Below are 22,149 nucleotides of genomic sequence, written 5' to 3'. Positions count from 1 at the left end.
AATCTCTGAAGTCAGGACCTCCTGCAGAAGCATTTTGTCTACTAAGAAGAAATCAATCCTCGAATATGTTTTGTGTACATTTGAAAAGAACGAGTAATCTTTTTCGTTATCATGTGCAATCCTCCAGGGATCGTATAAAGAATTCCATTTCGCTTGTTTATCAATCATCATAGGTGACCTAGCGGTAATTGCTGAGGAATCAGATCTCGAGAGGATTGCATTGAAGTCACCACCATAAAGGACTCGGCCTTGTTTGATCTTGTTTACTTTATCACATAATTTCTGCAGGAAGGCCTTTTGACCCTGATTTGGAGCATAGAGCGTGACTAACGTGAAGGTCTGGTCATTGATTTGTCCAATAAAAATTATATATCTGCCTTTGTTGTCAGAGATAATTTGTTGGGGAAGTATCTTCAAGTCTTTATGAAAGGCCAGTAATACCCCTCTTTTTTTTTTGTGGAACGTGCTATGGTAGATGTTAGGGAATTTGTTATTTGTACAGTAATGAGTATCTTTTTCAATGAGGTGGGTCTCCTGGGCCATTATAATTTGGGTTGCGCATGAGAGCATTTCTCTCCAAAACCAGTGCCTCTTAAATGCTGAGTTCAACCCTCTCACATTAAGAGACGTTATTTTTAAAGACATATCTGGGAGGTTACTACTGTGCGATATTGGGGTCTTTGAGACAGTGAGATGTTGGGGCCTGGGCAAATAGGAAGGTGGTCACCTTGAGGGGGGTTGATTATACCTAAAAACATAAGATAGAAAAACAAATACAACTTTGTATAGCATAACAACGTCAGGAAATATGAAGTAATAACACAACACCTGAGTAATGTTAGGATTAAATCAGAGGTGTGGCAGAGTTCTTGGTCCCACACAACATTGTACGGGGGGCAGAGGTAACTTATTATAGCTGTAGCAGAGCTTGTGTGTCTAAACACAAAAACGGCCATTCAGAGGATGGCGGAAAAGTTCACAAAAGAAGTTCACAAAAGCTTGAGCCTGCATAGGCATTTAGCTTTTAGTGCGCCAATCCGGGGAGACTTTGCTATATGGAGCGTGGTTTAATGGGCGTCTTGGTATCTCCGGGACCTGGATTTTTAGTTGCTTAAATAGTTTTGTTCCTGAGTCCGAGGAAGCGATGGAGTAGTGCTTGTTGTTGTGAGAAAAGAGCAACTTTGTGGGGAAGCCCCATTTATACTGGATCTGTAACGCTTGTAAGGCTTTAGTGAACGGCTGGAGTTCTCTTCTTACTTGCAATGTGAAAGGGGAGAGGTCATTGTATATGTGGATATGGGAGTAGGGGTCTGGAAGGGCTCCAGATTTTCTGATAGCAAAGGTTAGGTCTTCCTTCACTTGGTAGAATAAAAACCTGGCAATGACGTCTCTCGGGATAGCATCAGGAAGATGAGCTGGCTTAGGGAGGCGGTGAGCGCGGTCTATTGTGAGCTCGATGTTTGATGTATCAGGTAGAGTGGCTTTAACTAATGATTTTAGGAAGGGTTTGAGCTCTTTGTTAGAGATCTGCTCAGGTATGCCTCTAAATTTCAAATTATTGCGTCTATTTCTGTCCTCCATATCTGCTGCTTTAAATTTGACCCAGTCAATATCAGAGGAGTGGGTCTCAGATATGTCGACCATTTTGTTGTGTTCCCTGGACAATTCAGCGATTTGTGTTTCTGATCTGTGAACCCTTTCTCCCAGGGATGCTAACTCCTGATGTAGATTCGCATTTAAAGAGGAGATATGTGACAGCAGCTCGGACTTAAAAGAGATCAAAATGTCTTTAATGTAGGATTGGGAAGCAGCCTGATCTGATGCAGGGAAGGCCTCTATGGGGGACTGAGCCTGCGTGGGAGGTGTGCTGGAGGCTGATTCAGGGCCTACCGTATTGCTGGGTGAGGGATCATCCTCTCTCCTTGGCTTGGACTTCACCGGGCTCTGGAACGGTGATGCAGTGTCTGGAGATGAGAGCTGCGTCTCTCCCGGAGCTTTCCGCATGGAATCCGGAATGGCATCAGAGCTTGTGAGGACCTCAGCGGCGCCGGCGCCATCTTGGCTGCGCTGATCCGACCTGGGAGCAAAGAAGTCCGTGACTTTTTGTGGTCTTTGCTGGGTCTTCTTCCTCTTTTTTGTAGCATCCAGCTCGAGGACCATTTCCTCTGGCTCCGAGTAGTGATTTTGCCCCGTTTGGTGCATGCTTAGGGCCGCTTTTGCTGCAGGCTAGAGCGGGAGCTTAGCTAGCAGACGTCCGTCTCTCTCTGCGTGCAGGCCACGCCCCCCCCAGTTGATATTTTTGATGTTACAGATTCTCTTTAAAGGAATCATCAGGCGATTTTACAAAAATCTGCTTTACTCACCTGGGGCTTTCTCCAGCCCCTTGCAGCTGTCTCCTCAGCCACTGTCCTGCTGTCGCCACACGGTGCAGAGGACGACCGCAAGGTCGCCCTTACTGTGCCTGCTTCAAGCGCCGCTGTCAATCACGGCCACGTTGTCCGCAGCTTACTACACCTGCAGTCCTCGCTCACGTCACCGGGACTGCACCTGCGCAGTACGCTCCCGCTGACATCAGCAGGATTTTGTGACTGTATAGTAACAAATTACGGAAATGAACCGGTGGCAGGGACCGGAGCATCGGCGAGTGGCTGTGCGGGCACAGGACGTCTGCGGGGGAGGTTAGGAGCCTCAGGGATGTTAAACTCTCTTTTTTTTTTTTTCCCCCTAACCCCCTACTGTACTCCTTTAATAAAATTTAAAAAAAAAAGTTAGATCGCAAATCTTCGGGAGAGCTGCGATTTGCATGCTAGGTTTATTCTGACCAGCCAGTTGAAATCCACCTACAAAAGCTAAGGTCACTTTTACTATTTATTTGCACTGAAAGATTATGGAAGTCAGCGGTTTCCACCATTATGTGAAGTGAATGACGTGCTGGATATGGGTTATACCAGAGTGCATGGTGCAACTCCTATTAGCTAGCCAGAGCCACTAATCACATTGCAGCGCCCACTTTACCATGTGTGATGCCTAAATGACCACCTTCAAATGCAGATAGGGCAGTGAGTGTGAGCTGGACAGGACTGCACTCACCAACTCAAAGCAGTCAGATAAGAGGGTTGCACTACCAATATGCTCCACTGGGTGTCGCATTGTTTTCATGTAGTCCTTGTTAGTATCATGAATGGAAGCCATGGGTTGCTGTAGGCGAGTTTAGAGCTGTGGTCTTCAGAGCTAGCATTGTATGTTGCAATGTGTAGGACGGTATGGTTTCTGTTACACTATTGTAGAGCATATTGTACGGTGTCACGTATCACTGTGGATGGGTTTGTCCTGGCAGCAGTGAGTGTACTCCTCGTTAGTATAGTGGTGAGTATCCCCGCCTGTCACGCGGGAGACCGGGGTTCAATTCCCCGACGGGGAGGATGTTATTTTGCTTCTCAGGCAAACCTTTCTTCAGATGTCATTATTATTATATATTGTTTTGCTGTGCTAATGTTCTGCATGGGGTGCCAGGAAGCAGCATTAGCAGGGGGGACACTAGGAGGCCCATCATACAGGGGTGGGAGTGGTTGTTTTATTGCTGGAACTTATTAAAAATTGATGTGCAGACTGTGGCAATGGTAGATCCCTCTCTGATGTCAGATCAAGAGGGTTCTATCTATTAGGAGAAAGTCTGTTAAAGGACAACTGTAGTAAGAAGAATATGAAGGCTGCCATTTTTATGTCCGCGACTTACTGCGCCTGCGCGGCCGTGTCCTCAATCAAGATCCCGGGGGCATACTGCGCAGTGCAAACTGCAACTGCGCAGTACGCTCCCGGTGACGTCAGAAGGATTTTGTGACTTTATATTAACAAATTATGGAAATGAACCGGTGGCAGAGACCGGAGGATCGGCGAGTGGCTGCGCGGGCACAGGATGTCTGCGGGGGACTGTTAGGAGCCTCAGGGATGTTAAACTCTTTTTTTCCCCCTAACCCCCTACAGTACTCTAATAAAAATAAAAAAAAAATAAAAAGCTAAGGTCACTTTTACTGTTTGTTTGCACTGAAAGATTATGGAAGTCAGCGGTTTCCACTATTATGTGAAGTGAATGATGTACTGGATATGGGTTATACCAGAGTGGATGGTGCAACTCATATCAGCTAGCCAGAGCCACTAATCACATTGCAGCGCCCACTTTACCATGTGTGATGCCTAAATGACCACCACTGGCGTAACAATAGGGCCTGCAGCCCCTGCCCCCGCGTGGTCCCCCCCCCCGGGGCCGTTTTTGGGGGCTGGAGGGGTCGCAACATGAGGGGAAAGCCATGCTGCACTTCGGCAGGGAGAGGGGATGGTCCCCCCTCCCTCACCTCAGGCTCTCCCCTCCAGCATCAATACGATTGTGTGTGCAGGCGGCGGGCAGCGGCAGATACATACATTCTGTGTGCTCCAGCGTGGACGTTTCTCCCTCTAGTGTCTGACGCAACTTCCTGTTTATACAGGAAGTCACGTCAGAAGCTGGAGAGGAACATCCATGCTGGAGCACACGGAAAGTATGTAGCTGCCGCTGCCCCGCCACCTGCATACACAATCGTATTGATGCTGGAGGGGAGCGCAGAGGGGAGAGCCTGAGGTGAGGGGGGACCGTCCCCTCTCCCAGCCGAAGTGCAGCATGGCTTTCCCCTCATGTTGCGACCCCCTCCAGCCCCCCAAAACTTCCCCAAGCGGGCCCCGGGGGGGGGAGGGGACACTCAGTATTTCTGCAGGGGGGCCCGGTGGCACCTAGTTACGCCCCTGATGACAACCTTCAAATGCAGATAGGGCAGTGAGTGTGAGCTGGACAGGACTGCACTCACCAACTCAAAGCAGTCAGACAGGAGGGTTGCACTACCAATATGCTCCACTGGGTGTCACATTGTTTTCATGTAGTCCTTGTTAGTATAGTGAATGGAAGCCATGTGTTGCTGTAGGCGAGTTTAGAGCTGTGGTCTTCAGAGCTAGCACTGTATGTTGCAATGTGTAGGACGGTATGGTTTCTGTTACACTACTATAGAGCATATTGTACGGTGTCATGTATCACTGTGGATGGGTTTGTCCTGGCAGCAGTCAGTGTACTCCTCGTTAGTATAGTGGTGAGTATCCCCGCCTGTCACGCGGGAGACCGGGGTTCAATTCCCCGACGGGGAGGATATTATTTTCCTTCTCAGGCAAACCTTCCTTCAGATGTCCTTATATATTGTTTTGCTGTGCTAATGTTCTGCATGGGGTGCCAGGAAGCAGCATTAGCAGGGGGGACACTAGGAGGCCCATCATACAGGGGTGGGAGTGGTTGTTTTATTGCTGGAATGTATTAAAAATTGATATGCAGACTGTGGCAATGGTAGATCTCTCTCTGATATCAGATCGAGGGGGATATATCTATTAGGAGAAAGTCTGCCAATGTATGGCATAATCAGAAATATTTTAATCGCCAAGAACGACAGGGTCATGCCCGGAATTGGGTTTGGCTCATACAAGTGGAGATGAGAAGTATAGAAATAATACAAACCTAAGAATCAAAGATACACCGTATAATCTCATTATAGTAAACTCCAAGGGACCAGGAAAAAGTGGTTTACTATAGCAGAAGTTTACTATATCAAAAATTGTCCTAGAAATGGCCCAGCATGCCCTGGTACATTCTCTGCTGCACAGGAGCAGCTCTGTCCTCCCATTGGAGGTACAGTACAAGCACTTGTCCTAGAAATGGCCCAGCATGCCCTGGTACATTCTCTGCTGCACAGGAGCAGCTCTGTCCTCCCATTGGAGGTACAGTACAAGCACTTGTCCTAGAAATATCCCAGCATGCCCTGGTACATTCCCTGCTGCACAGGAGCAGCTGTCCTCCCATTGGAGGTACAGTACAAGCACTTGTCCTAGAAATATCCCAGCATGCCCTGGTACATTCCCTGCTGCACAGGAGCAGCTCTGTCCTCCTATTGGAGGTACAGTACAAGCACTTGTCCTAGAAATGGCCCAGCATGCCCTGGTACATTCTCTGCTGCACAGGACCAGCTCTGTCCTCCCATTGGAGGTGCAGTACAAGCACTTGTCCTAGAAATATCCCAGCATGCCCTGGTACATTCTCTGCTGCACAGGACCAGCTCTGTCCTCACATTAGAGGTACAGTACAAGCACTTGTCCTAGAAATATCCCAGCATGCCCTGGTACATTCTCTGCTGCACAGGACCAGCTATGTCCTCCCATTGGAGGTATAGTACAAGCACTTGTCCTAGAAATGGCCCAGCATGCCCTGGTACATTCTCTGCTGCACAGGAGCAGCTCTGTCCTCCCATTGGAGGTATAGTACAAGCACTTGTCCTAGAAATGGCCCAGCATGCCCTGGTACATTCTCTGCTGCACAGGAGCAGCTCTGTCCTCCCATTGGAGGTACAGTACAAGCACTTGTCCTAGAAATGGCCCAGCATGCCCTGGTACATTCTCTGCTGCACAGGACCGGCTCTGTCCTCCCATTGGAGGTATAGTATAAGCACTTGTCCTAGAAATATCCCAGCATGCCCTGGTACATTCTCTGCTGCACAGGAGCAGCTCTGTCCTCCCATTGGAGGTACAGTACAAGCACTTGTCCTAGAAATGGCCCAGCATGCCCTGGTACATTCTCTGCTGCACAGGGCAAGCTCTGTCCTCCCATTGGAGGTACAGTACAAGCACTTGTCCTAGAAATGGCCCAGCATGCCCTGGTACATTCTCTGCTGCACAGGAGCAGCTCTGTCCTCCCATTGGAAGTACAGTACAAGCACTTGTCCTAGAAATGGCCCAGCATGCCCTGGTACATTCTCTGCTGCACAGGGCCAGCTCTGTCCTCCCATTGGAGGTACAGTACAAGCTCATGTCCTAGAAATATCCCAGCATGCCCTGGTACATTCTCTGCTGCACAGGACCAGCTCTGTCCTCCCATTGGAGATACAGTACAAGCACTTGTCCTAGAAATGGCCCAGCATGCCCTGGTACATTCTCTGCTGCACAGGACCGGCTCTGTCCTCCCATTGGAGGTACAGTACAAGCACTTGTCCTAGAAATATCCCAGCACGCCCTGGTGCATTCTCTGCTGCACAGGAGCAGCTCTGTCCTCCCATTGGAGGTACAGTACAAGCACTTGTCCTAGAAATATCCCAGCATGCCCTGGTACATTCTCTGCTGCACAGGAGCAGCTCTGTCCTCCCATTGGAAGTACAGTACAAGCACTTGTCCTAGAAATGGCCCAGCATGCCCTGGTACATTCCCTGCTGCACAGGAGCAGCTCTGTCCTCCCATTGGAGGTACAGTACAAGCACTTGTCCTAGAAATATCCCAGCATGCCCTGGTGCATTCTCTGCTGCACAGGAGCAGCTCTGTCCTCCCATTGGTGGTACAGTACAAGCACTTGTCCTAGAAATGGCCCAGCATGCCCTGGTGCATCCTCTGCTGCACAGGAGCAGCTCTGTCCTCCCATTGGAGGTACAGTACAAGCACTTGTCCTAGAAATGGCCCAGCATGCCCTGGTGCATTTTCTGCTGCACAGGAGCAGCTCTGTCCTCCCATTGGAGGTACAGTACAAGCACTTGTCCTAAAAATGGCCCAGCATGCCCTGGTACATTCTCTGCTGCACAGGAGCAGCTCTGTCCTCCCATTGGAGGTGCAGTACAAGCACTTGTCCTAGAAATATCCCAGCATGCCCTGGTACATTCCCTGCTGCACAGGACCAGCTCTGTCCTCCCATTGGAAGTACAGTACAAGCACTTGTCCTAGAAATGTCCCAGCATGCCCTGGTACATTCTCTGCTGCACAGGAGCAGCTCTGTCCTCCCATTGGAGGTACAGTACAAGCACTTGTCCTAGAAATGGCCCAGCATGCCCTGGTACCTTCTCTGCTGCACAGGACCAGCTCTGTCCTCCCATTGGAGGTACAGTACAAGCACTTGTCCTAGAAATGGCCCAGCATGCCCTGGTACATTCTCTGCTGCACAGGACCAGCTCTGTCCTCCCATTGGAGGTACAGTACAAGCACTTGTCCTAGAAATGGCCCAGCATGCCCTGGTACCTTCTCTGCTGCACAGGACCAGCTATGTCCTCCCATTGGAGGTGCAGTGCAAGCACTTGTCCTAAAAATGTCCCAGCATGCCCTGGTACATTCCCTGCTGCACAGGGGCAGCTCTGTCCTCCCATTGGAGGTACAGTACAAGCACTTGTCCTAGAAATATCCCAGCATGCCCTGGTACATTCTCTGCTGCACAGGAGCAGCTCTGTACCCCCATTGGAGGTACAGTACAAGCACTTGTCCTAGAAATATCCCAGCATGCCCTGGTACATTCTCGGCTGCTCAAGACCAGCTCTGTCCTCCCATTGGAGGTACAGTACAAGCACTTGTCCTAGAAATATCCCAGCATGCCCTGATACATTCTCTGCTGCACAGGACCAGCTCTGTCCTCCCATTGGAGGTACAGTACAAGCACTTGTCCTAGAAATGGCCCAGCATGCCCAGGTACATTCTCTCCTGCACAGGACCAGCTCTGTCCTCCCATTGGCGGTACAGTACAAGCACTTGTCCTAGAAATATCCCAGCATGCCCTGGTACATTCTCTGCTGCACAGGAGCAGCTCTGTCCTCCCATTGGAGGTACAGTACAAGCTCATGTCCTAGAAATATCCCAGCATGCCCTGGTACATTCTCTGCTGCACAGGACCAGCTCTGTCCTCCCATTGGAGGTACAGTACAAGCACTTGTCCTAGGAATGGCCCAGCATGCCCTGGTACATTCTCTGCTGCACAGGACCGGCTCTGTCCTCCCATTGGAGGTACAGTACAAGCACTTGTCCTAGAAATATCCCAGCATGCCCTGGTACATTCTCTGCTGCACAGGAGCAGCTCTGTCCTCCCATTGGAAGTACAGTACAAGCACTTGTCCTAGAAATGGCCCAGCATGCCCTGGTACATTCTCTGCTGCACAGGGCCAGCTCTGTCCTCCCATTGGAGGTACAGTACAAGCTCATGTCCTAGAAATATCCCAGCATGCCCTGGTACATTCTCTGCTGCACAGGACCAGCTCTGTCCTCCCATTGGAGATACAGTACAAGCACTTGTCCTAGAAATGGCCCAGCATGCCCTGGTACATTCTCTGCTGCACAGGACCGGCTCTGTCCTCCCATTGGAGGTACAGTACAAGCACTTGTCCTAGAAATATCCCAGCATTCTCTGCTGCACAGGAGCAGCTCTGTCCTCCCATTGGAGGTACAGTACAAGCACTTGTCCTAGAAATGGCCCAGCATGCCCTGGTACCTTCTCTGCTGCACAGGACCAGCTATGTCCTCCCATTGGAGGTGCAGTGCAAGCACTTGTCCTAGAAATATCCCAGCATGCCCTGGTACATTCTCTGCTGCACAGGAGCAGCTCTGTCCTCCCATTGGAAGTACAGTACAAGCACTTGTCCTAGAAATGGCCCAGCATGCCCTGGTACATTCCCTGCTGCACAGGAGCAGCTCTGTCCTCCCATTGGAGGTACAGTACAAGCACTTGTCCTAGAAATATCCCAGCATGCCCTGGTGCATTCTCTGCTGCACAGGAGCAGCTCTGTCCTCCCATTGGTGGTACAGTACAAGCACTTGTCCTAGAAATGGCCCAGCATGCCCTGGTGCATCCTCTGCTGCACAGGAGCAGCTCTGTCCTCCCATTGGAGGTACAGTACAAGCACTTGTCCTAGAAATGGCCCAGCATGCCCTGGTGCATTTTCTGCTGCACAGGAGCAGCTCTGTCCTCCCATTGGAGGTACAGTACAAGCACTTGTCCTAAAAATGGCCCAGCATGCCCTGGTACATTCTCTGCTGCACAGGAGCAGCTCTGTCCTCCCATTGGAGGTGCAGTACAAGCACTTGTCCTAGAAATATCCCAGCATGCCCTGGTACATTCCCTGCTGCACAGGACCAGCTCTGTCCTCCCATTGGAAGTACAGTACAAGCACTTGTCCTAGAAATGTCCCAGCATGCCCTGGTACATTCTCTGCTGCACAGGAGCAGCTCTGTCCTCCCATTGGAGGTACAGTACAAGCACTTGTCCTAGAAATGGCCCAGCATGCCCTGGTACCTTCTCTGCTGCACAGGACCAGCTCTGTCCTCCCATTTGAGGTACAGTACAAGCACTTGTCCTAGAAATGGCCCAGCATGCCCCGGTACATTCTCTGCTGCACAGGACCAGCTCTGTCCTCCCATTGGAGGTACAGTACAAGCACTTGTCCTAGAAATGGCCCAGCATGCCCTGGTACCTTCTCTGCTGCACAGGACCAGCTATGTCCTCCCATTGGAGGTGCAGTGCAAGCACTTGTCCTAAAAATGTCCCAGCATGCCCTGGTACATTCCCTGCTGCACAGGGGCAGCTCTGTCCTCCCATTGGAGGTACAGTACAAGCACTTGTCCTAGAAATATCCCAGCATGCCCTGGTACATTCTCTGCTGCACAGGAGCAGCTCTGTACCCCCATTGGAGGTACAGTACAAGCACTTGTCCTAGAAATATCCCAGCATGCCCTGGTACATTATCTGCTGCACAGGAGCAGCTCTGTCCTCCCATTGGAGGTACAGTACAAGCACTTGTCCTAGAAATGGCCCAGCATGCCCTGGTACATTCTCTGCTGCACAGGACCAGCTCTGTCCTCCCATTGGAGGTACAGTACAAGCACTTGTCCTAGAAATGGCCCAGCATGCCCTGGTACATTCTCGGCTGCTCAAGACCAGCTCTGTCCTCCCATTGGAGGTACAGTACAAGCACTTGTCCTAGAAATATCCCAGCATGCCCTGATACATTCTCTGCTGCACAGGACCAGCTCTGTCCTCCCATTGGAGGTACAGTACAAGCACTTGTCCTAGAAATGGCCCAGCATGCCCAGGTACATTCTCTCCTGCACAGGACCAGCTCTGTCCTCCCATTGGCGGTACAGTACAAGCACTTGTCCTAGAAATATCCCAGCATGCCCTGGTACATTCTCTGCTGCACAGGAGCAGCTCTGTCCTCCCATTGGAGGTACAGTACAAGCTCATGTCCTAGAAATATCCCAGCATGCCCTGGTACATTCTCTGCTGCACAGGACCAGCTCTGTCCTCCCATTGGAGATACAGTACAAGCACTTGTCCTAGGAATGGCCCAGCATGCCCTGGTACATTCTCTGCTGCACAGGACCGGCTCTGTCCTCCCATTGGAGGTACAGTACAAGCACTTGTCCTAGAAATATCCCAGCACGCCCTGGTGCATTCTCTGCTGCACAGGAGCAGCTCTGTCCTCCCATTGGAGGTACAGTACAAGCACTTGTCCTTGAAATATCCCAGCATGGCCTGGTACATTCTCTGCTGCACAGGAGCAGCTCTGTCCTCCCATTGGAAGTACAGTACAAGCACTTGTCCTAGAAATGGCCCAGCATGCCCTGGTACATTCCCTGCTGCACAGGAGCAGCTCTGTCCTCCCATTGGAGGTACAGTACAAGCACTTGTCCTAGAAATATCCCAGCATGCCCTGGTGCATTCTCTGCTGCACAGGAGCAGCTCTGTCCTCCCATTGGTGGTACAGTACAAGCACTTGTCCTAGAAATGGCCCAGCATGCCCTGGTGCATCCTCTGCTGCACAGGAGCAGCTCTGTCCTCCCATTGGAGGTACAGTACAAGCACTTGTCCTAGAAATGGCCCAGCATGCCCTGGTGCATTTTCTGCTGCACAGGAGCAGCTCTGTCCTCCCATTGGAGGTACAGTACAAGCACTTGTCCTAAAAATGGCCCAGCATGCCCTGGTACATTCTCTGCTGCACAGGAGCAGCTCTGTCCTCCCATTGTAGGTGCAGTACAAGCACTTGTCCTAGAAATATCCCAGCATGCCCTGGTACATTCCCTGCTGCACAGGACCAGCTCTGTCCTCCCATTGGAAGTACAGTACAAGCACTTGTCCTAGAAATGTCCCAGCATGCCCTGGTACATTCTCTGCTGCACAGGAGCAGCTCTGTCCTCCCATTGGAGGTACAGTACAAGCACTTGTCCTAGAAATGGCCCAGCATGCCCTGGTACCTTCTCTGCTGCACAGGACCAGCTCTGTCCTCCCATTGGAGGTACAGTACAAGCACTTGTCCTAGAAATGGCCCAGCATGCCCTGGTACATTCTCTGCTGCACAGGACCAGCTCTGTCCTCCCATTGGAGGTACAGTACAAGCACTTGTCCTAGAAATGGCCCAGCATGCCCTGGTACCTTCTCTGCTGCACAGGACCAGCTATGTCCTCCCATTGGAGGTGCAGTGCAAGCACTTGTCCTAGAAATGGCCCAGCATGCCCTGGTACATTCTCTGCTGCACAGGACCAGCTCTGTCCTCCCATTGGAGATACAGTACAAGCACTTGTCCTAGAAATGGCCCAGCATGCCCTGGTGCATTTTCTGCTGCACAGGAGCAGCTCTGTCCTCCCATTGGAGGTACAGTACAAGCACTTGTCCTAGAAATATCCCAGCATGCCCTGGTACATTCTCTGCTGAACAGGAGCAGCTCTGTCCCCCCATTGGAGGTACAGTACAAGCACTTGTCCTAGAAATATCCCAGCATGCCCTGGTACATTATCTGCTGCACAGGACCAGCTCTGTCCTCCCATTGGAGGTACAGTACAAGCACTTGTCCTAGAAATGGCCCAGCATGCCCTGGTACATTCTCTGCTGCACAGGACCAGCTCTGTCCTCCCATTGGAGGTACAGTACAAGCACTTGTCCTAGAAATGGCCCAGCATGCCCTGGTACATTCTCGGCTGCTCAAGACCAGCTCTGTCCTCCCATTGGAGGTACAGTACAAGCACTTGTCCTAGAAATATCCCAGCATGCCCTGATACATTCTCTGCTGCACAGGACCAGCTCTGTCCTCCCATTGGAGGTACAGCACAAGCACTTGTCCTAGAAATGGCCCAGCATGCCCTGGTACATTCTCTGCTGCACAGGAGCAGCTCTGTACCCCCATTGGAGGTACAGTACAAGCACTTGTCCTAGAAATATCCCAGCATGCCCTGGTACATTCTCTGCTGCACAGGACCAGCTCTGTCCTCCCATTGGAGGTACAGTACAAGCACTTGTCCTAGAAATGGCCCAGCATGCCCTGGTACATTCTCTGCTGCACAGGACCAGCTCTGTCCTCCCATTGGAGGTACAGTACAAGCACTTGTCCTAGAAATGGCCCAGCATGCCCTGGTACATTCTCGGCTGCTCAAGACCAGCTCTGTCCTCCCATTGGAGGTACAGTACAAGCACTTGTCCTAGAAATATCCCAGCATGCCCTGATACATTCTCTGCTGCACAGGACCAGCTCTGTCCTCCCATTGGAGGTACAGTACAAGCACTTGTCCTAGAAATGGCCCAGCATGCCCAGGTACATTCTCTCCTGCACAGGACCAGCTCTGTCCTCCCATTGGCGGTACAGTACAAGCACTTGTCCTAGAAATATCCCAGCATGCCCTGGTACATTCTCTGCTGCACAGGAGCAGCTCTGTCCTCCCATTGGAGGTACAGTACAAGCTCATGTCCTAGAAATATCCCAGCATGCCCTGGTACATTCTCTGCTGCACAGGACCAGCTCTGTCCTCCCATTGGAGATACAGTACAAGCACTTGTCCTAGGAATGGCCCAGCATGCCCTGGTACATTCTCTGCTGCACAGGACCGGCTCTGTCCTCCCATTGGAGGTACAGTACAAGCACTTGTCCTAGAAATATCCCAGCACGCCCTGGTGCATTCTCTGCTGCACAGGAGCAGCTCTGTCCTCCCATTGGAGGTACAGTACAAGCACTTGTCCTAGAAATATCCCAGCATGGCCTGGTACATTCTCTGCTGCACAGGAGCAGCTCTGTCCTCCCATTGGAAGTACAGTACAAGCACTTGTCCTAGAAATGGCCCAGCATGCCCTGGTACATTCCCTGCTGCACAGGAGCAGCTCTGTCCTCCCATTGGAGGTACAGTACAAGCACTTGTCCTAGAAATATCCCAGCATGCCCTGGTGCATTCTCTGCTGCACAGGAGCAGCTCTGTCCTCCCATTGGTGGTACAGTACAAGCACTTGTCCTAGAAATGGCCCAGCATGCCCTGGTGCATCCTCTGCTGCACAGGAGCAGCTCTGTCCTCACATTGGAGGTACAGTACAAGCACTTGTCCTAGAAATGGCCCAGCATGCCCTGGTGCATTTTCTGCTGCACAGGAGCAGCTCTGTCCTCCCATTGGAGGTACAGTACAAGCACTTGTCCTAAAAATGGCCCAGCATGCCCTGGTACATTCTCTGCTGCACAGGAGCAGCTCTGTCCTCCCATTGGAGGTGCAGTACAAGCACTTGTCCTAGAAATATCCCAGCATGCCCTGGTACATTCCCTGCTGCACAGGACCAGCTCTGTCCTCCCATTGGAAGTACAGTACAAGCACTTGTCCTAGAAATGTCCCAGCATGCCCTGGTACATTCTCTGCTGCACAGGAGCAGCTCTGTCCTCCCATTGGAGGTACAGTACAAGCACTTGTCCTAGAAATGGCCCAGCATGCCCTGGTACCTTCTCTGCTGCACAGGACCAGCTCTGTCCTCCCATTGGAGGTACAGTACAAGCACTTGTCCTAGAAATGGCCCAGCATGCCCTGGTACATTCTCTGCTGCACAGGACCAGCTCTGTCCTCCCATTGGAGGTACAGTACAAGCACTTGTCCTAGAAATGGCCCAGCATGCCCTGGTACCTTCTCTGCTGCACAGGACCAGCTATGTCCTCCCATTGGAGGTGCAGTGCAAGCACTTGTCCTAGAAATGGCCCAGCATGCCCTGGTACATTCTCTGCTGCACAGGACCAGCTCTGTCCTCCCATTGGAGATACAGTACAAGCACTTGTCCTAGAAATGGCCCAGCATGCCCTGGTGCATTTTCTGCTGCACAGGAGCAGCTCTGTCCTCCCATTGGAGGTACAGTACAAGCACTTGTCCTAGAAATATCCCAGCATGCCCTGGTACATTCTCTGCTGAACAGGAGCAGCTCTGTCCCCCCATTGGAGGTACAGTACAAGCACTTGTCCTAGAAATATCCCAGCATGCCCTGGTACATTATCTGCTGCACAGGACCAGCTCTGTCCTCCCATTGGAGGTACAGTACAAGCACTTGTCCTAGAAATGGCCCAGCATGCCCTGGTACATTCTCTGCTGCACAGGACCAGCTCTGTCCTCCCATTGGAGGTACAGTACAAGCACTTGTCCTAGAAATGGCCCAGCATGCCCTGGTACATTCTCGGCTGCTCAAGACCAGCTCTGTCCTCCCATTGGAGGTACAGTACAAGCACTTGTCCTAGAAATATCCCAGCATGCCCTGATACATTCTCTGCTGCACAGGACCAGCTCTGTCCTCCCATTGGAGGTACAGTACAAGCACTTGTCCTAGAAATGGCCCAGCATGCCCTGGTACATTCTCTGCTGCACAGGACCAGCTCTGTCCTCCCATTGGAGGTACAGTACAAGCACTTGTCCTAGAAATATCCCAGCATGCCCTGGAACATTCTCTGCTGCACAGGAGCAGCTCTGTCCTCCCATTGGAGGTACAGTACAAGCACTTGTCCTAGAAATATCCCAGCATGCCCTGGTACATTCTCTGCTGCACAGGAGCAGCTCTGTCCTCCCATTGGAGGTACAGTACAAGCACTTGTCCTAGAAATGGCCCAGCATGCCCTGGTACATTCTCTGCTGCACAGGACCAGCTCTGTCCTCCCATTGGAGGTACAGTACAAGCACTTGTCCTAGAAATGGCCCAGCATGCCCTGGTACATTCTCTGCTGCTCAAGACCAGCTCTGTCCTCCCATTGGAGGTACAGTACAAGCACTTGTCCTAGAAATATCCCAGCATGCCCTGATACATTCTCTGCTGCACAGGACCAGCTCTGTCCTCCCATTGGAGGTGCAGTACAAGCACTTGTCCTAGAAATGGCCCAGCATGCCCTGGTACATTCTCTGCTGCACAGGGCCAGCTCTGTCCTCCCATTGGCGGTACAGTACAAGCACTTGTCCTAGAAATATCCCAGCATGCCCTGGTACATTCTCTGCTGCACAGGACCAGCTCTGTCCTCCCATTGGAGGTACAGTACAAGCACTTGTCCTAGAAATGGCCCAGCATGCCCTGGTACCTTCTCTGCTGCACAGGACCAGCTCTGTCCTCCCATTGGAGGTGCAGTACAAGCACTTGTCCTAGAAATGGCCCAGCATGCCCTGGTACATTCTCTGCTGCACAGGACCAGCTCTGTCCTCCCATTGGAAGTACAGTACAAGCACTTGTCCTAGAAATGGCCCAGCATGCCCTGGTACATTCTCTGCTGCACAGGACCAGCTCTGTCCTCCCATTGGAGGTACAGTACAAGCACTTGTCCTAGAAATGGCCCAGCATGCCCTGGTACATTCTCTGCTGCTCAAGACCAGCTCTGTCCTCCCATTGGAGGTACAGTACAAGCACTTGTCCTAGAAATATCCCAGCATGCCCTGATACATTCTCTGCTGCACAGGACCAGCTCTGTCCTCCCATTGGAGGTGCAGTACAAGCACTTGTCCTAGAAATGGCCCAGCATGCCCTGGTACATTCTCTGCTGCACAGGGCCAGCTCTGTCCTCCCATTGGCGGTACAGTACAAGCACTTGTCCTAGAAATATCCCAGCATGCCCTGGTACATTCTCTGCTGCACAGGACCAGCTCTGTCCTCCCATTGGAGGTACAGTACAAGCACTTGTCCTAGAAATGGCCCAGCATGCCCTGGTACCTTCTCTGCTGCACAGGACCAGCTCTGTCCTCCCATTGGAGGTGCAGTACAAGCACTTGTCCTAGAAATGGCCCAGCATGCCCTGGTACATTCTCTGCTGCACAGGACCAGCTCTGTCCTCCCATTGGAAGTACAGTACAAGCACTTGTCCTAGCAATGGCCCAGCATGCCCTGGTACCTTCTCTGCTGCACAGGACCAGCTCTGTCCTCCCATTGGCGGTACAGTACAAGCACTTGTCCTAGAAATATCCCAGCATGCCCTGGTACATTCTCTGCTGCACAGGACCAGCTCTGTCCTCCCATTGGAGGTACAGTACAAGCACTTGTCCTAGAAATATCCCAGCATGCCCTGGTACATTCTCTGCTGCACAGGAGCAGCTCTGTCCTCCTAGTGTAGGTACAGTACAAGCACTTGCACATTTGGTGGTCTACAAGGTTAAAGCATACCTGATGTGACATGATGAGATAGATATGTGTATTTACAGTGCCAAGCACACAAATAACTATGCTGTGTTCCTTTTTCTTTCTCTGCCTGAAGGAGTTAAACATCAGGTATATAAGTGGCTGGCTCAGTCCTGACTCAGACAGGAAGTGACTACAGTGTGACTCTCGCTGATAAGCAGGGCTCTGGAGTCGGTACAAAAATCCACTAACTCCGACTCCTCAGGTTAGGATTCCTCCGACTCCTCAGGTTAGGATTCCACCGACTCCGACTCCTCAGGTTTGGATTCCACCGACTCCGACTCCTCAGGTTAGGATTCCTCCGGCTCCTCAGGTTAGGATTCCACCGACTCCTCAGGTTAGGATTCCTCCGACTCCTCAGGTTAGGATTCCTCCGACTCCTCAGGTTAGGATTCCTCCGACTCCTCAGGTTAGGATTCCTCCGACTCCTCAGGTTAGGATTCCTCCGACTCCTCAGGTTAGGATTCCTCCGACTCCTCAGGTTAGGATTCCTCCGACTCCTCAGGTTAGGATTCCTCCGACTCCTCAGGTTAGGATTCCTCCGACTCCTCAGGTTAGGATTCCTCCGGCTCCTCAGGTTAGGATTCCACCGACTCCTCAGGTTAGGATTCCTCCGACTCCTCAGGTTAGGATTCCTCCGACTCCTCAGGTTAGGATTCCTCCGACTCCTCAGGTTAGGATTCCACCAACTCCTCAGGTTAGGATTCCTCCGACTCCGACTCCTCAGGTTAGGATTCCTCCGACTCCTCAGGTTAGGATTCCTCCGACTCCTCAGGTTAGGATTCCTCCGACTCCTCAGGTTAGGATTCCTCCGACTCCTCAGGTTAGGATTCCTCCGACTCCTCAGGTTAGGATTCCTCCGACTCTTCAGGTTAGGATTCCTCCGACTCCTCAGGTTAGGATTCCTCCGACTCCTCAGGTTAGGATTCCTCCGACTCCTCAGGTTAGGATTCCTCCGACTCCTCAGGTTAGGATTCCTCCGACTCCTCAGGTTAGGATTCCTCCGACTCCTCAGGTTAGGATTCCTCCGACTCCTCAGGTTAGGATTCCTCCGACTCCTCAGGTTAGGATTCCTCCGACTCCTCAGGTTAGGATTCCTCCGACTCCTCAGGTTAGGATTCCTCCGACTCCTAAGGTTAGGATTCCTCCGACTCCTAAGGTTAGGATTCCTCCGACTCCTAAGGTTAGGATTCCTCCGACTCCTCAGGTTAGGATTCCTCCGACTCCTCAGGTTAGGATTCCTCCGACTCCTCAGGTTAGGATTCCTCCGACTCCTCAGGTTAGGATTCCTCCGACTCCTCAGGTTAGGATTCCTCCGACTCCTCAGGTTAGGATTCCTCCGACTCCTCAGGTTAGGATTCCTCCGACTCCTCAGGTTAGGATTCCTCCGACTCCTCAGGTTAGGATTCCTCCGACTCCTCAGGTTAGGATTCCTCCGACTCCTCAGGTTAGGATTCCTCCGACTCCTCAGGTTAGGATTCCTCCGACTCCTCAGGTTAGGATTCCTCCGACTCCTCAGGTTAGGATTCCTCCGACTCCTCAGGTTAGGATTCCTCCGACTCCTTGACTCAGACTCCTCTAATTTGCAGATTACAATCTTGTTGATTGAAAGTATGTAACATGAAATGCATCTCTTAACTGCCAACGCTTAGGCCTCTTTCACATTAGACCAGAGGTGCCCACACTTTTTCGGCTTGTGAGCTACTTTTAAAAATTAGCAAGTCAAAGTGATCTACCCATGTACAATTTTAGGAGCACATTTGTATATACAGAATGGAAAATGTAGTGAGGTCGGGATCTACCATGAAGGCCTTCGCGATCTACCGGTAGATTGCGATCTACCTAATGGGCACCCCTGCATTAGACAATGCGTGCCGGAGCCGTTTCCTGCACGCGTTGAATAGCCTGCGGCGTGTCGTCAGGAATCTGCGTTGCAACGCTAATTAGTGGCGGTAGTAATTAACCCGATGTCAAAACGCCGGCTCCCGACGATAAAAAGCTCCCGGGTGCGTTGTACCGCAACGCATCAGAACGCAGCGTTTTGTGTGAAAGGTAAGATGAAAGTCTATGGACTTTAAATTCACCTTGGTTAGTGCAAAGTATCAACTTTGCGTTGAAACGCAGAAAAAGGGTTCTAGTGTGAAAGAGCCCTTAGGATTTTAAACGACAATTGAACTGAGAGGGATATGGGGGCTGCCGTATGTATTCCCTTTTAAACAATACCAGTTACCTGGATATCTGGCGGATCTTCTGCCTTTAATACTTTTAGACCTCGATTCATAAAAAGCAGTGCGATTAAAAAAAAAATCTTGTCGGGAAAATATTGCACTCGGTATTTTCCCAATCTGTGTGCTAATTCATAAAGATTTCCCCAGCTGCTGTTGAAGGTCGGTAAATTACTGCAGCCCATTGAGCGGTAGAGTGTGAGAGAACGCGGAAAAGCCGCCGCGTGTACTGGCGGCAAGGCGGCTGATTCCGCGTCCAGCGCGGCGGTTTGTCCGCTGCAGCGTGCGTCTGGTGTGGCTGGGTCTGTTAGTTCACACAGGTTGAGGAATACGCGCGCGCGCTGAGAGGCAGAACCTTTATGACAAACAAGGAGGGATCAGCTGACCAGGTTGGTCAGCTGACCTCAAGGCAAGTGGCTATTGGTTGATCGCTGATGGGCGGCGCCGGAGAGCGCTGCTCTATATATAGTCACTGCTGGCCAGTCTCAGGTTGTCTGCCGTTGCGAACACTTATGTGGAAGCACTCAGACCTTAGTCAGATCCAACTGTGTGTTAGAACCAGGAGGACCTGGTAATTCACACTGAGCCAGATTACCTCTGTGTATTATTGTGTTATACTTCAGACTAGTTCCAGGGTGTAGAGACCACGGACCTCACACCCAAGATTAGGGACTCTGTGTTATCATTCTGTTATACTCCAGACTAGTTCCAGGGTGTAGAGACCACGGACCTCACACCCAAGACTAGGCATTGTTGATATCTGTTATGACCTATTGCATTCCTGACTATCCCTCTGCTTTCTGATTCGGTACCTACGCATATCTGATTATTCGTTGTCAAACCCTGCCTGCCTTGGATACCGAATCAGTCTTCTGCCTTTGTACTTTATCTGTCGGTGTGTTGCCGACCTGGCTTGCCCGACCTAGAGAGCTATCTCTCTCCTTAAGAGATAGTCTCCAGACCTGCTAGTGACATCCACCTTTCAGGTGTCACTCACTCACAGGTCCTTCCTACCTTCACCCTGGGACTCCACCCCTTTGGAGGTCTCAGGCTGCTGGAAGGTTTTTGTACTTCCCAAAAGGCGGTATCCTCCATACTGCCAAAGACCACCTGCTCCTTGGGTGGTCTTACTCAGTCATTACTGTTGCACCAAACACTCACACTGTAAAGGTGTCCAGAGGTTAGTTATACTTGGATTATCGGGGATTCTGCAGATCATCAATAATCAGGTATAATCTGTATTCTTGGTGATACTGCAGATCACCAATAATCAGATTCTCTCTGTGTGCTGACACCGATCGTTACATAGAGTAGAGCAGTGTGGTGATTCTCTCTTTTGTCCTGCACAAATGACTCAGACAGATGACTCACACAGACTTTCCCTGCCTGCACAAGTGACTCGCACAGATGACTCAGACAGACTTTCCCTGCCTGCACAAATGACTCGCTCAAATGACTCACACAGACGGTTCTCTGGCTCTCTGCACAGATGACTCAAACAGACTTCGGCTCCCTGCACTTTGCATTCGCCAGAGGTGTTGGTAACTATCGTCAGGCTTACCGCTTGTTGCAGGCTTTATGAATTGACATTTGCTGACAATTTACTGACATGTGTTGGAGGTAACTACAGCCAAGTCGGTAATTTATCTCCCTGGTCGGTAATATCAGCTTTTCATGCGGTAACAGCCTTTATGAATTGACACATTGCTAAGTGGTCGGGAAAGTCTGCTGTTTTCAGCATTACCGCATGCGGTAATGCTTTATGAATTGAGGCCTTAGTCATTGAGTAAAATTAGTCCTTGGTAAGAGTACTTGTAGAAGCTACAGACAGGAACAAAGAACATCTATCAGGCCCAAGGCAATGTAAGTGTGGGTACATGTAAGAGTGATGTGCAGGTACTCTGCAGGGGAATAAGGAGATTCTTCCTCTATTACACATTCTTTATGCACAATCTGAACATGGATCAGACCCTAGGCAATGTAAGTGTGGGTTCATGTAAGAATGATGTGCAGGTACTCTGCAGGAGGATGAGGGGATTCTTCCTCTATTACACATTCTTCATGCACAATCTGAACATGGATCAGACCCTAGGCAATGTAAGTGTGGGTACATGTAAGAGTGATGTGCAGGTACTCTGCAGGAGAATGAGGGGATTCTTCCTCTATTACACATTCTTCATGCACAATCTGAACATGGATCAGGCCCTAGGCAATGTAAGTGTGGGTACATGTAAGAGTGATGTGCAGGTACTCTGCAGGGGAATGAGGAGATTCTTCCTTTATTACAAATTCTTCATGTACAATCTGAACCAAGTTTATGGGTGACAGAGAACACCTCTGTGTTCAATGTGCACAACATTCTCAGTGGATTCCCTGCAGCTCTGTGGGGAGTGCATATGTAGAGTATAGTACTACTGTGTAACAAAGTAAACCTGAGACAGATGAAATTAAAGTTTTATACATACCTGGGGCTTCCTCCAGCCGCCTTAACAATATGTCTGCTTCCCTGAATCAGGAAGTAGAAAGAGTGCAAATTTATTATAGGATTTATATCAGCTTTAACAAAGAAATGTTTTTTTTTGTTTTTTTTAAAGGTTATTGGGCTGATGAGTATTTTTTAGATCAGAGAGGACGTTCTGAGTTCAGGTCCGCTTTAATCCCTGAGTCCAGGGTCACACTTATTTGAATTGC

General features: G+C 50.6%; 2 non-coding genes across 2 annotated transcripts; both read left to right on the top strand.

Moving 5' to 3' along the window:
- The first annotated feature begins 3,349 nt into the window (after window positions 1-3,349).
- TRNAD-GUC (transfer RNA aspartic acid (anticodon GUC)) lies at window positions 3,350-3,421 on the top strand. The gene has a single exon. It is a non-coding gene; the product is annotated as a tRNA-Asp (tRNA).
- A 1,676-nt stretch (window positions 3,422-5,097) lies between these two features.
- TRNAD-GUC (transfer RNA aspartic acid (anticodon GUC)) lies at window positions 5,098-5,169 on the top strand. Its single transcript has one exon. It is a non-coding gene; the product is annotated as a tRNA-Asp (tRNA).
- Window positions 5,170-22,149: the final 16,980 nt, after the last annotated feature.

Source organism: Hyperolius riggenbachi, chromosome 4, assembly GCF_040937935.1.
Source record: "Hyperolius riggenbachi isolate aHypRig1 chromosome 4, aHypRig1.pri, whole genome shotgun sequence".
Taxonomy (NCBI): Eukaryota; Metazoa; Chordata; class Amphibia; order Anura; family Hyperoliidae; genus Hyperolius; species Hyperolius riggenbachi.
Note: the sequence above shows the minus strand (reverse complement) of the source record. Positions and strands in the feature narration are given on the sequence as shown.